Source organism: Microcaecilia unicolor, chromosome 3, assembly GCF_901765095.1.
Source record: "Microcaecilia unicolor chromosome 3, aMicUni1.1, whole genome shotgun sequence".
In the NCBI taxonomy this organism is placed as follows: Eukaryota; Metazoa; Chordata; class Amphibia; order Gymnophiona; family Siphonopidae; genus Microcaecilia; species Microcaecilia unicolor.
In genome coordinates this window covers 181,631,946-181,646,395 of record NC_044033.1, presented here as the reverse complement: position 1 = coordinate 181,646,395, position 14,450 = coordinate 181,631,946, and the positions used below count along the sequence as shown (strand labels likewise).

Sequence of the window (14,450 nt, the reverse complement as noted above, 5' to 3'; positions counted from 1 at the left end):
TTCTCCAAAAGAACCACCTAGATGCCTTCCCCTAGTGTGATGGAATGAGATATAATAAAGTCACCCCCCCCCCCCCCAAAGAGAAAGAAGCATTTCCTTCAAGTTTCATAGTCCCAATACAAAATTATCAATAGCCCAGTCACTGTAGTTTACCATAGACTGACATGAGACTATAAAGCAGAACTAGACAAATCCTGCTGTGGTACCCAGGACATACATGTTTCAGTCACCACCACAACTGTTGTACCAAACTTTGCTGACAGCTGCGTGGTGCCATGTTGTACCACTTGGATCAAACTCACTAACAGCTGTGCAAAGAAAGTTCCAGTGGCTGCAGCCTGCAAGGTGAGGGGTAGCTGGTGAGGAAAAGGAACGAGGAATATCTGACTGGGGGAGTGAGTGAGATTAGAGACAAGGGCAGGAAATATCAGAGGGGTTTTGAAATGGGGGATTCAAGAGACTGCTAGGGGCAAGGAAGTTGCGAGGACAGAGACTAGGAGAGGAGACACCTTTAAAGGTCACTGGTGGGGACCTGTGAAAACTGCTAACAGCATGATTACGGTAGACTGGTGGGGGTGAGGAATCTGACTACATAAGCTTTTTTTTTTTTTTTTTAACACCCAGAGAAAGGGCAACCTACCTTAGCAAGATCCTAAAGGAGTTGTAGCAGAACTCACGAGGAGGAATACCAAAAGCTCAGGAATTAGCAGCTAAGAGCGCTCTCAACCCCTACCATTTCCAAGCTCTTCAACTTTGGTAAAGACAGCAGTGAAGTTGGGGGAAAAAAAATAACAAAACTATCAGCCTGTAGCTCTTACATCTCTTGGCCGACTCCTGAATCCAACGTTTGTTGAAGCCAGCAAAGCACTGTATGCTGTTGGCAGACGGGGGCATTTTATGCAACTGCTACATGTTAATGCCAGTAGTGTGCATAATAGATTAATGGTCAGGAATGTGTTGGTATACGTGCTCTTTGTACCTGCTGTGTCTTCTTTGACGTTAGCATATACTTTAAGTGATCAGTATGAGCCACTGCATATTAAGGCAAGTTACTGACCCTCTGAACCTGTACAGAAAGTGACATCATTGAAATATAGTGATACACACAGAAAGGGACAATACTATTGTGGATTTTCAGGTGCCCTTGTGATTTCTAATCCACAAATTCATCCATAAATGCTCCCTTTTTATATGACATCGGGGGGGGGGGGGGGGGTATATCAATATGACTGCTTGAGTGAGATACACAATATTAGCCATAGTGCTGTAAATATATATAAAACATGCATACTACAGTTACACCTGAACAACAAGTTCAAAATACAAACTAGGATTACATGACCCCCCCCCCCCCATTATATTAATGGCCATTCACCCGATGCCTACAATCTCATTACAGACCTGGTCATCTAGTTTTACGAGCTATAACCACATTCGTCAACATAATATCTAACCATTCTTATGTACCACTAAACATAACTCCAAACACATCTCTCCATACAGGGTTGCTGTCACTCGATGAGCCTTCCCCTCTTCCATATAAGAGGCTTTCGAACTAACTACAATACATTGACAATAGTAACGTAAGTTGAAAAGTAAGAAAACAGTCACTGACTTAAGTTTCTTATTCAGCAACTCCCTAGGCTATCTCCCCACTCTTAAGCGTTTCCCAGTCCTACCCACCAAGGGCCACAGGAAGTAAGCAACATGTCATCATTACCGCAAGAAGGGAAATGTGCCAACCGTGTACCTGGGGGTCTATATCAACTTATAACACGACCACTGGTGGGGGTTGGGGGAAGAGAGAAAGATTCTAGGTAGCCCCGGGCGATGACTGGAGATAGGGAAACCAAACCTCGAGAATAGAAGTGGTGGGGATGGCATGGTCATTGAGGCCTGGGGATAAAACTAGAAAGTAGTAGTAGAGCCCCCATGTCAGGCCGGGGCCTTTTTCACATATCCACCCCACTGCCCAGGCCCCATCTTGTCTCCGGCGTTCTTTAGTACCTTTTCTGCAAGCACAATTCGGCCATGCAGGCAACTGCTATCGCGACCGGAGACCTGTTCTACCTCCTCAGCTCCCAGCACCCCTGTCTCCCTAGGATGGCAACAGATGAAAGCTACACTTACTGCGAAAAACAAGCTCACATCCAAGATGGCTGAGGAAAGAGGGCGAAGAATCTCGCGGCGACCAGGATATGGACGCGCAAGCACCGTCTACTTCCGGGTCAGTCACACGCCATGCGCGTGGGGTCAGGGACCAGGGTGACTGTCTGGGGTGTGGTCGGGCGTTTATCTTTCGGTTCCTAATCTCTCCATCATCCAATGAAGAATGTGACTCAGGAAACTTTCTTTTTTATCTTTTCAGAGTCAAATAATGGGACGGTGTAAAAGCCAGATCTGCGGGATCTCCGGATCTGTTAAGCACTATCTTAAGACTGGAACGGTTCTTTGTTTTGATGGCCGCCACTGCTTTATGCAGCGATCAGTAGTTATAACCCAGCGCTTTGGTTCTCTAGTCCTCTATTTCCAGGTTCTCCTGGGCCCTTTGTTGTACACTATCAAGGAGGTTTATAGATTGGAGTGGAGGAGTGTGGTAGCCGTGTTAGTCCACTCTTAAGGTTATCAATAGAAATCATACAAAATAAAACATGGAAAAGAAAATAAGATGATACCTTTTTTATTGGACATAACTTAATACATTTCTTGATTAGCTTTCGAAGGTTGCCCTTCTTCCTCAGATCGGAAATAAGACTGGAGTGGAAGCTTGTCGAGTTCACAGTAAGCCTTTTGGTTAATCTCTGTTTCCACTTCTCCGCGCAGCCGTCATTGCCATGCAATCAAAACAAAGCAAGCAAACAAACAAACAATGAGTTGTTTGATCCACGTTGTCGTTCTTTATTGTTGGTCCATTTGTAACAAGTCTAAAGCTGTTTTAGTTGGATAGGCATACCTTACAAGGTGGAAGATAAAAGACATAACTGAATATCATTAAAAAAAAAAGCTTCAAATGTATTTTAACTGGTAGAAACAGCAATTATAAAACTCTGTAGTTTGTAGTCATTTTTCTTCACTGTTATTCTGTGCAATATAGATGGACAGATTTCAGTGAGGATATCTTGTTTCCTCATGGGTTCATCTTAACTTGTTACAATCTGTCTTGGGAAGTCTGGTGTTATAAGATGATGGAATATATTGAAATTAAATGGAAGTAGAATTAAACTCTCCTTTCATTGGGGCACATGGAATCACATGTTCATCTGTTTTGTAGAAGATTACCTTTTAGATACACAAATGGATTGTTTTCAAGTCCAAACTTAAAGCCCACCTCTTTACCATTGCTTTTGCCTCCTAAACAATACTCACTTGCCCTGTCCTTTATCACCTATTTTTCCCTTACCCTTAATTGTTCTGTCTGCCTGTCTTATCTAGATTGTAAGCTCTTTGAGCAGGGACTGTCTTTTTGTGTCTGGTGTACAGCGCTGCGCATGCCTTGTAGCGCTATAGAAGTGATAAATAGTAGTAGTAACGTGTTGGGGCAAGTGGTTTTATAAGTCTAAATAAAAATAAATCTTTTGTTTCATGCAGATCTCTTTTGTTTAAACATGACTATATGGGCTATAAGTCCCTAATGCAGTCCAGTGGTTTTCTTATATTTTGTTCTTGTGATGTCTTATACTGTGCCAAAGCTGAAAACTCTTATCTCCTTGAGGATAAATGAGGGGAATGGGGGTAAGCTTATCTGATCCATAGGAGACAGTATGACTATTTATTTTATTTATATTTTGCTCACACCTTTTTCAGTAGTAGCTCAAGATGAGTTACATTCAGGTACTCTGGATATTTCTCTGTCCCAGGAGGGTTCACAATCTAAGTTTGTACCTGAGGCAATGGAGAATTTAAGTGACTTACCCAAGATCACAAGGAGCAGCAGCAGGATTTGAACTGGCCATGTCTGGATTGCAAGACCAGTGATCTAACCACTAGGCCACTCCTCCACTCATATACCAGGATCCTGGTGTATTTGGCCCTTCTGATTGAAAATATACCAGGATCCTGGGGGAGGAAGAGGATGGCAAGGAAATTAATGAAAGGATAGTGATTACAGAGGATAGAAATATGGTAATGAAAGGGAACGGAGGGCTGGGGAAGGAGTGAAATGGGGAATGGAAACACTACTGGGTGGAGAAGAAGATGGAAATCTGATAGGTAGCTGTAAACTAAAAAGGAAGAGAACAGTGAGAGGGTGAAATTTGAATTGACAGGGAGGCAGAAAGAAGAAGAAAGAGAGAAAAGAGCTAAAAAAAAAAAAGAGCAATCAATATGAGAAGCAAGTGTAGTGAGGGTAAAAAAGACAAATGGACAGCAGTCACTTGAAAGAGAATTAGAAGACAACAGACAGGAAACCAGAAGAGAAACTGCAACCAACATGATGGAAAAATACAATGTCCATACCAGAAAGGTAGAAAAAAGCAATTTATTTTGAACGTTTTAAATGACATATGTTGGCTTTGGGAAATCTATTTAGCAAATGTGTTTGTATTGTGTTCAGTAGAAAGGAAATGCATTTCTGTTTTTATTTCTCGTGTTGCAGTACATGCTAAGTTTAACTTTTTAGGGGTTCCCAGTTCAATTTTTGTCTATTTTTATTTCTGATTTGTGATCCCATGTTCTGTATTTGGTGATGGTCTGTTAGTGTGACAGTAATGGCAGGTGGAGAAATCGGAGGGAAGGCAGGGAGGAAAGGGGATCAGGGAAGGGGGCCCTAGCATGTCACCAGTTCTGACCCTTGCTGTATAGCTGGTAGGGATCCCAAGCCTCCCCAGCTGAGGACCTCCTCCAAAGACGGCCAGAACTTCCTTCTACCAAGCTCTGCAGTCAGCAACAGCATCCTTCAGTCACCTTCGGCTAAGCATGCTGGGATCAGTGGCTTAGGGACGTTGCTGCTGCCTGCCAAGCTTGGTAAAAGGGAGTTCTGGCCACCTTCAGAGAAAGTCTTCAGCCGACAGAGCTTAAGGATCCTTATTGGATAATGTATTTATATTTTGCTGTCGGGGTAGGGCAGGGCAGAGAAAATATTGTGCCCACTCACTTTGGGCTCAGGACCATCCAACATTGGCTGTCTGGCTATGCCACTGCCCACCCCTCTGACTCAGCCTTTGACATGGCAGGTTTAGCACCACCCACCGTGAGGTGGCTAACCTGCAACCTCAATGAGAGTGTGTTCCTAGGGACACTTGCTGCTATACAACTCACTCCTTCACAGTGGGGTTATAGCTGTTATAGTGGTATATTTTTTTTAAACAGTAATTTCTAAGGTACAGCTTTCCAAACTGAGGGTCAGGCCCTAAATGTGTTTGAGGTCATGACCTGGTGGACTATATATAGGTGCATCATTATTCTGGACCTTCAGGGGATCACACAGTTTTATTTGTCTGTGATCACGGAGTCACAAAAACATTAATAAGCACTATTCTAAGGCTTAGTGTAATATTTGCAATGCTGCCTTTTCATAAATCTTATACAGGGAGTATGGCTATTTTGGGGGTGCGCTCTTCAATGGTCACCCCACCTCTTAAAGATGGCTGTACGTCAGTGCTGGCATCTTTTTTGCTAAATAAAAGCACTGCCCATATGGGTGTGTGTTGGGGGACCCATAAAAGATCAGAGCCAGACTGATATAGAGAAAGAAAGGAAGAAGACAAAAGGAGTGAGAAGAAATTAAAAGGCAAACCTGGGAAAGAATATAGAAGACCAACACAAGGAAAGTAAAAAAGAGACTGGAACCAGCCGAATTAGAAAACTAAAATGCCCAGACAACAAAGAGGGACAGAAGGGGATATAATGGGCATAGGGGAGGTAAGATGACAGAATGGAGATGCTGAATCTGAATGGGGGGGGGGGGGGGGAACTGGAATATTATGGGGGGAGATGCTGGTTTGGAGGAGGGGGAAAGAGGTGGTGCTAGATCAGGTAGGGAGGAAAAAGGGATATTGGAGGCAGAAGTGTCACAAGTGTCAAATGCGCCCTGTGCAACACGCCTCCAACTGACACAGTGCGCTCCTGCCCTGCTCACTTTGTGATGTCAGTACAAGGGAAGTCAATAGATGGCTTCCCTTGTACCCTGTGTGGCTGACATAGCTGGCTACAACCCTGATTGTGTAATCACCCCTCTGTGTTCCGTTGGGAAGGTGCGTAACCCCGAACCCTGATGGTTGTAGTCGCGCCAGGTAAGGCTCTTGCACCGCAGACCACAGGGAGTGATACAGGTTCACTAACCTCGCTGTTCGCTCTCAAAGGGTGAACAGGGAAAAAAAACTAAAATTGGATTCAGTTTGTGTTAGGATGACACAAATTCAATTCAGTAGTTTCAGTAACATTAACATTTATTCCATATGCAACAGATGAAAACTTATTTAATATATCTTTTAACAGTAAATAATTTTCTGTCTGTCTCCTTCTGTTACAGATTCTGCACCGGAACTCAACTAATTATGCATTTCAGATAAGTATTATTCCCTTCCCGAAACTCTAAACATCGAAAATATTCTTTTCTAACTTTAAACTTCAACCTGTTACCACAAGAAATTGATTCTTTGTGTGCACTTTTTGTGTCTTGCAGGAGCCTCTGAAGAGTGATCGCAATAGGTAAGTATAGGTATTATTGTCTGTGCAATATAGTCACCACTCAGCTGCAGCCACCACCTCAGGTTGATTTTGCTCGAAATCTGTCTTGCGTTGGGGCCCAAGATGTTTCCAGAATCTCTGTCACTGTCGCTTCTTAACCCTACACCTCACACTTAAGCAAATCAAAAGGAAGGAAAACCTTGTCTCCCTATCAATGTCCCCCCCCCCCCCAAGAACTAAATGTCATTAATAAAAATTGATTTTAAAACACTGGGCAACAACTAACTAGCAAAATTAAAATAACAATACCCTCGCTAATAACCCCTAGTCTTACTTATATAATCCCTAAACTAATGAGCACTACCATATATACACTACTTCTCTCACCAAATTCACCATTAACACCCACCTATCTCCACTCATATAAGATTTCATCCAAAAATCACAAAATACTTATAAATCACCTTTCATCAGCTTCCAATCTTCATACAATACCCTCTTTGTCACCAAACTCAACAACTCAGCCACTTTCAACCTCCACAAAACCACTCCAAATCCACCACCTCAGCCACACAACCAAAAACACCTCCTCTCACCTCCACAGTCACCAGCGCTCTGCCAACTGCCACACTGACCATCACCTAGGAAACGGACTCTTGGCTTGGGGTTCCAAACCCAGCCAGCCAATCCCGAGTCCTGCTCAACATTCCAACCTTCCTGCTGACAAGCGGAATGTTGAGCAGCACTGCTAATTCTCCATTTTAATTGGAAAATTCCCATAGAAATCAATGGGAAATTCCTCAATTAACCAAAAACACCTTTAAACTTTCATTAAATTACCCCAAATTCCCCATGCCAATTAAACTTCCCATTCCCTATTAAACTGTGTTCTTAAAATTTAAAAATACCAACTTTTAAGCTCCGCCTCACAGCAACCTTCCAAAAATCCCTGTAAAAATTCCCCCCAAAATTAAAACCTCTCTCAAAAATTCAAATACCCCCCTCTGAACATACTACGTCAAATTTAAAAATGTAACTCTTTCCTAACCCCTTTAAAATCACCCCCCCCAAAAGACCCCCTAAAAATATTAAAATTCACAAACTAACCCACTAGAAAAATCAACTAAAATTCCCTGATCCCAAATATGCAAAAATAATTCCAAAACCTTAAACCACTGAATTTTAAAAATAAAAAACGCAATCTTTACATTAAAAAAAAAACAATCAAAATTTTGGGTTAAAAACCCCCTTACCTGATTGCTGATTTTCTCCACACGTGACGCCTTCCCTCAAAACCGATCCCCGACGTCCACAATCAAAAACGGAACCAAAAATAAAAAACTTCCGAAGCCCAGCCCAAAATTTAGGCCCCGGCTTTGGCCTACACGGGCAAGGCACTCCGCCTCATGCACGCGCGCACGTCCTGCACGCATCGCCGGCCATCTTCTTTCTTCCTCCTCGGACCCGGCTCGACTTCGTCGTTCAGCGTCCCCGCGCGATCGTGGAGGACACAAATCTTCAGCGCTCCTCACACCAGAACGTCCGAGCGTCCCGGTGCAACCCCCTCCAACCTCCTTCAGCCCGAAAACGGGCCCGACGACCCTCCCGGTCATCCACATGCCCGTGGACGTGCCCAACCGTCCCCGGGAGACAGAAAAACTTCAGCGCTGCCTCCTGCAGTGTCCACAGCCACCGCACCGGCCCCTGACAGGCCCCAACGATGCCGGCACTGCCCAGTGCACTACTACGCTCCCGGAGACATGCCTATTCGTCTCTGGGAATAAAAAACGCAACACTGCTCCAGGCAGCATCTCCCTTGTCACGCTCCTCTCCCCCTGACCTATGCTGGCCAAAAATCACCCAGCGCCTCAGGCCTGCCTGGACCACCGCCACGACTGCCAACAGTCCCAAACTAAACCCCGGAAGCCCTCTGACCCTACTGGAGCCCCCAGGTAAGTATGTTTATTTTTTTTTCCTTTATCCTAAAACCCTTGTTACAATTGGATGCTGCTTATGGGGTGAGTAGGAAGACAGGGTAGACATAGGGGGAAGTAATAAAAGAATGGGGGCTGCTGAACACTGGATGTGGACAGGGCCAAGAGGAGGGTATGCTAGACATAGGAAACAAGAGATATAGATGAGAAGCTAACATGCAAGGGAGAAAGGGACGCAGAGGGATGCTGGATTGGGGGGGGGGGAGTAGAGTGATGGAGAAATGCTGGATGGAGATGAGGGAAAGAGGACATGCTGGACAGAGGGGCGAGAGAAAGAGAGAGCAGATACTGGTCAGAGAAGTGAAAATAGAGGGAGGAAAGAAGGTGCTAGAAGAGGGGAGAATTAGCAAAAGAATGAGAAATAATGGGAGGGCTGGGGTGAGGAAGATGAAAAGCTGTAGGTAGATATAGTAAAGAAAAAAGAAATGAAGATTGAAGACTGAATAATAAGAATGAATGAAGTCTGAACAGACAGAGGCAGAAAAATGAAGGAAAGCTAATAGGAAAAGATCAAAGACAAAAACATAGTAACATAGTAGATGACGGCAGAAAAAGACCTGCACGGTCCATCCAGTCTGCCCAACAAGATAACTCATATTTGCTGCTTTTTGTGTATACCCTACTTTGATTTGTACCTGTGCTCTTCAGGGCACAGACCGTATAAGTCTGCCCCGCACTATCCCCGCCTCCCAACCACCAGCCCCACCTCCCAACCACCGCTCTGGCACAGACCGTACAAGTCTGTCCAGCACTATCCCCGCCTCCCGATCTTGACTAAGCTCCTGAGGATCCATTCCTTCGGCAAAGGATTCCTTTATGCTTATCCCACGCATGTTTGAATTCCGTTACCGTATAGGAGAGAGAGAGAAGACAAGAAGGGAGAGAAGTGGCTGATGAACTGGAAATCTTAAACAGAAAATTAAGAAAAGACAGAGGAAAATATAAACTGGAGACTGGAACAAACATAATTGGTAAAAACAAACAACTAATTAGTATTTGGAAAATTACTACATTATCATAGGCATTTCTGGTGGATATCAGAGATATAAAAAGAAAGATTCTTAGCTGCAAAGATTTAGTCCTCATTGGGGGGGGGGGGGGGGGGGGGGGGGGGAAAGGGGAGCCCCTCCCAGGAAATAGGCCCTGGCAAGGAGAAACTTGTCCAGGAGGCGTATCTCAGGGCTCCTTAGATGAGCAGTCACTTATATACTCTTCTCAGCACAAAGGACCAAAACTCATGGCCATTATCGACCTTCTACTATCCTTTATTACCTTGTTGTTTAATATGTTATCTATATGATTCTATCCTATTATTACATTGTTTAATTCTATTTTTATTATTACATTGTTTAATTCTATTTTTAATGAACTGTAATATGCCCTATGGTACTATGTAAGCCACATTGAGCCTGCAACTAGTGGGAAAATGTGGGGTATAAATGTGTTAAATAAATAAATAAATCAGCAATCCTGCACATACTCAGGGCTCAGCCTATGTGTCTGGTCATTACCAGGTTTTACCTACAGTTATTCTTATATGTCCAGCTAAAACTGGTTTGTACTAGTTTGCAGATAAAACCGTTATCAGGCCTCTGGCTACACTGAACAGGATGTGCTGATGGCTGCAATTAGGGTTACCATATTTTGTCCCCCAAAAAGGAGGACACATGCCCTGTCCCCTTTCACGCCCTCGCTCCACTCCGTCACATTTTCCCCTCCCCCGTCACACACCCCGTCACTCCCCCTCCCCTTACTACTGCCCTGGTGGTCTAGTGACCTCTTTGGGGCAGGAAAGAGCCCCCTCTTTCCCGCCCAGAGCGCTGCCCTGCATGCATCCTTCCTGTTTGTGATCTCGGCGCCGATTCAAAACGGCCGCTGAGAGTTGAAGTCTCGCGAGGTCACTTCAACTCTCGGCGGCCACTTTGAATCGGCGCCGAGGGGGCTCTTTCCTGCCTCGAAGACGGAAGAGGTCACTAGACCACCAGGGCAGTAGCAAGTAAGGGGAGGGGAGGCTAGCAATCTGCCCGTTTGTCCGGATTGTCAAAACCCGCCAGGTTGCCCGGACATGTCCTCAAAAAGAGGACATGTCCGGGTAAATCCGGACATATGGTAATCCTACCTCAGTCACCAGATTCAGCACTTCTTGCACAGATAATGTGTGGTTGTGAGGCAGCCATGGGCATAATATATATAAGAAATGATATTAAAAGCTTGAAGTTTGAATTCTCTTCAGTCCTGCAGGTAAAGGAATGCAGGCTGGAATTAATTACTAGAACTCTAGCTTTGCCGGGCTGGGTTAGAAAGGTCAGAGACAGGAATTTCTTTCACCCTTGTGATTGATGGATTGCTAAGCAAACACATATGTATTCTATTATGAGCCGGCATATTGCAGGCAGTTTGTTTAGGATTAAATTGAACACTGCTTAGAAGGAAATAGTTAGATTCTAAATAATTCTAGATATAAATGAGTTAGAATTTAGAAGTTCTTGATATGTAGAATATGTCTTATAAGGATGCTTACTTTAGAATATGCTGTATTCTGTGTAAACTAATAATTCTGTGTGGAATGTTTGTTCAACTCTCTGTCTGACGTTCTGAGTAGGGCTGCAGTGAAGAGGTCAAACATGTGTTTTGACTTATCTGCAGTTCTGGCTGGTTCAATGTATAAGCTGATAGGTGAAAGAGGTCAGAACTAGTCAGCTCTCTTCTCCTTGATTAATTATAGCTAAGTGTAGGACTGGCCTCCTGAAAGTAATAACAGACCATAGCCGTATGCCATTAAGTAAGATTGGCTTTTGACCCCTTTAATGAATGCCAGAGTTTAGTTAGCAGTTAGTACTAGGAATATGAGAATAATAAATGTAAGAATATCCATTATCCTCTAAGTGAACCCAGGTTAAGCTATAGATGAGAAATCAATCATAATGAGAAATGTAAGAGTTCTGGAGACCAAATGTCTGGTGTAAGGGGCCCCAGGTCACAGGTCAGTTTAGGATGTCTGGAACCTATGTAACTGATATTTGTATGGAGCTGATTGGTTGAGGCAAAGTGACCAATCTATTCCTTAACCAATTGGAGAGTAAGGGGGGGCTAGGCTAGGAGGGGGATAGAACAGTATTTAAGTAGGAGCAGAAGCAGTTTACGTCAGAAGAAAGGAAGGAGAGCTGAAAGAAAGCTGGAAGACAACAGGAGAGAAAGAGAGCAGAAGGAACAGACAGAAGAGAAGAGAGCTGAAGAGGACAGACAAAAGCCATAACATCGAGAGAGCTGAGAGAGAGAGAAGAGAGCTAGAACTGATGTCCTGCTTTGTTTGCTGGCAAATAAAGAAGATTTCTCCCTCATTCTGGTGTGTGCTGTCTGACTCCTGAAGTATCACAAATTCCTATCTCAATTCCTGCAATAATTGCAAGGTGCTCCATAAACCACAAGCAGTCATATTGGTTCCTTATCACCCATTTACCAATATGAAAGAACACAATCATATCAAGAACAGTCACATCACTGTATCCTAAACTGCAGGGGGGCTGCCTGCCATCCCTGGTAGTTTCCCTACATTATGAACCAGAATAAGCTTTAGTACAGAAATAAGATTTTAACATAATCTTAAATTTCTTGAAAGATTGCTCAGAACTAATACCTAAAGGTAAATTGTTCCATAAGATTCTCTCCTGCTACCAATAGAGAAGACTCCAACTGAATTAGCCACTGCTCTTGCAAGGCCCAGCAGTTATGCAGTTTATAAGAGTGATGAGTAATCTTGCAAAAGACATATACTTTTCAGACTTGCCTGTGATAGAACATGTTAAAAATTCTCTAATGACCATAGTTACATTTCAGAGATGCAACGTTACCCAGTTCCAGGACAGACTTTTTGGCCAGTCCTGGTTTTAAAGGTACACCCCAAAGTAGTGTGGTATTGGTAGTCCCTGATTCTTTTTTTTTTTTAAGTTCAGAGATCAGTGCAGTAGATCCCACAATACAACAGGATAGGGCTGTCAGAAATCCACAGCCCACACCGATTTAAGGTTCTTGTTTTGTTTCTGTTTGATTATTTGTAGATATATTTTTCTCTCCCACCCCCCCCAACTGCCTCAAGGCTAATTTAAAGATGCAAAGTCCTCTAATACAAAAACGTATTTTAACCACAGGTTATAGAAATTTAGAATTCTAAGACATGAACAAAGGATGTGTTTGTTGAAAAAAAAAGTCAAAAGACTTAACTAGGGAATTAGGATTGGTTTCTCCAAGAATGTATCTATTAGACTTAGTGCACAGTGCTCCATTGAGAGAGCGCCCTCCGCCTTTACAACGAAAACAGCTCCCGAGCTTATACAGAAAAGGAGGGAGAGGGAGCGGGAGATTTGGGGCTGATTTCTCTACAGGAGCAGCCAGTGAGCCGTTTAAATCGGGGGGGGGGGGGGGGGGGAATACCGGGAAGGGAAGACAAATCCATCACTTTATTTGCATCTTGAGGAAACGGCAACATAGTGAACGTCAACAGGTAAATACACTCTTGTATTACTGAGTTGTCCATTCAAACTGTTTATTTCCCCCTTACCTCACTACCTCAGGACAGGTTATGGCGGTGGCGGCTAAGGGCAGCAAGGCAAGGCAAGGCAGGGCAGAGGCACACAGACAAGTCACCAGAGCAGAGCGTCCAGAGTTCCAGATGCTGCAGCCTCGTCGTCGACTCGGTTATGGCAGCGGCTGCAGGTGGAGAAGGCGGGAAGTTGCAGTAGCAGCGTGCTTGCAGCAGGATCATCAGATCAGCTGATGCTGATCAGCAGGCAGGCGCTGGCTGGCACGCACAGACGCTTCCTGTAGCCTGCCTGCATCGGCCCACGTGGCGCCGCCGCACTTGCATGATCAGAGGAGTCAAGTCAGTGAAGAAGTCGGACTCGGAGGGCAGGTGGTCATAATGTGATGACCCAACCGACGGGAAACCTGGACAAATCAAGCAATTGCTGAAATCCGCCCGGACTCCCAACGGCGCCCTCAAAAAGAGGACATGTCTGGGGAAATCCGGACGAATGGTAACCCTAGCTGCAATAACAGGCCCCAGAACAAACATGTAAAGAGCACAGGTCTTATCTGAGTTTGTAGACATTCATGTATAGCAATTTTATTTATTTATTTAGATTTTGCTCACACCTTTTTCAGTAGTAGCTCAAGGTGAGTTACATTCAGGTACACTGGATATTTCTCTGTCCCAGGAGGGCTCACAATCTAAGTTTGTACCTGAGGCAATGGAGGGTTAAGTGACTTGCCCAAGATCACAATGTCAGCAGAAACCAACATTGTGAAACAAAGAAAGTGCACTCAGAAACAGAAGTATTAGGAATAGGCCTGAAAATTCTAGCACAGTGGTCAACCTATAACTATGTTTTTCTGATGTAACTAGGCAGACGCAGAGGAGACAGAAAGCCTTCCTTTTGTTGAAGCCGAAAGTCTTATCTGTGGTTGCCTCATTTCCTTTTCTTCAGTTTGCCTGTTTCATAATGTTTAAGGATTTTTGATGTAGAGGTTAATTGGAGTTAAAATTGTTTATGTTGTTTTCTCCTTCCAGACATGCCAGAATTATAAATGTTTGATTTTTGAGATGTTTTCTCAGTAGTTGACTTTCGTGTTGTGGGCTGAGGATATACATATATGTAATAAGATAATTTATTTCCTACATTCATTTCACAATTACTATACTGTAAGAACTTTACAATCGATATGTTAAATTAAAAAAAAAATGTCCTCCTAGACAGCTCGGTGGAATTTCTTGGGTTCTCTGCTTGAGTATATAGTTATATTTGATGCCTAACACTCATGGCTGCAGTGGTT

At 43.7% G+C, this 14,450-nt stretch overlaps 1 protein-coding gene across 8 annotated transcripts in view; it reads right to left on the bottom strand.

Moving 5' to 3' along the window:
* The window catches only part of NACA (nascent polypeptide associated complex subunit alpha), a 69,296-nt gene extending 67,061 nt beyond the window's left edge, over positions 1 to 2,235 (bottom strand). For 4 of the 8 annotated variants that reach the window (XM_030196686.1, XM_030196687.1, XM_030196688.1 and 1 more), the window contains exon 1: positions 2,131 to 2,235. The gene's annotated coding sequence lies outside the window, so the exon portion shown is untranslated. Of the gene's footprint in view, positions 1 to 640; positions 660 to 2,007; positions 2,027 to 2,130 lie in introns of those variants that run through there. The other 4 variants (XM_030196690.1, XM_030196691.1, XM_030196692.1 and 1 more) reach the window with 4 other exon arrangements.
* Between the last annotated feature and the right edge of the window lie 12,215 nt (positions 2,236 to 14,450).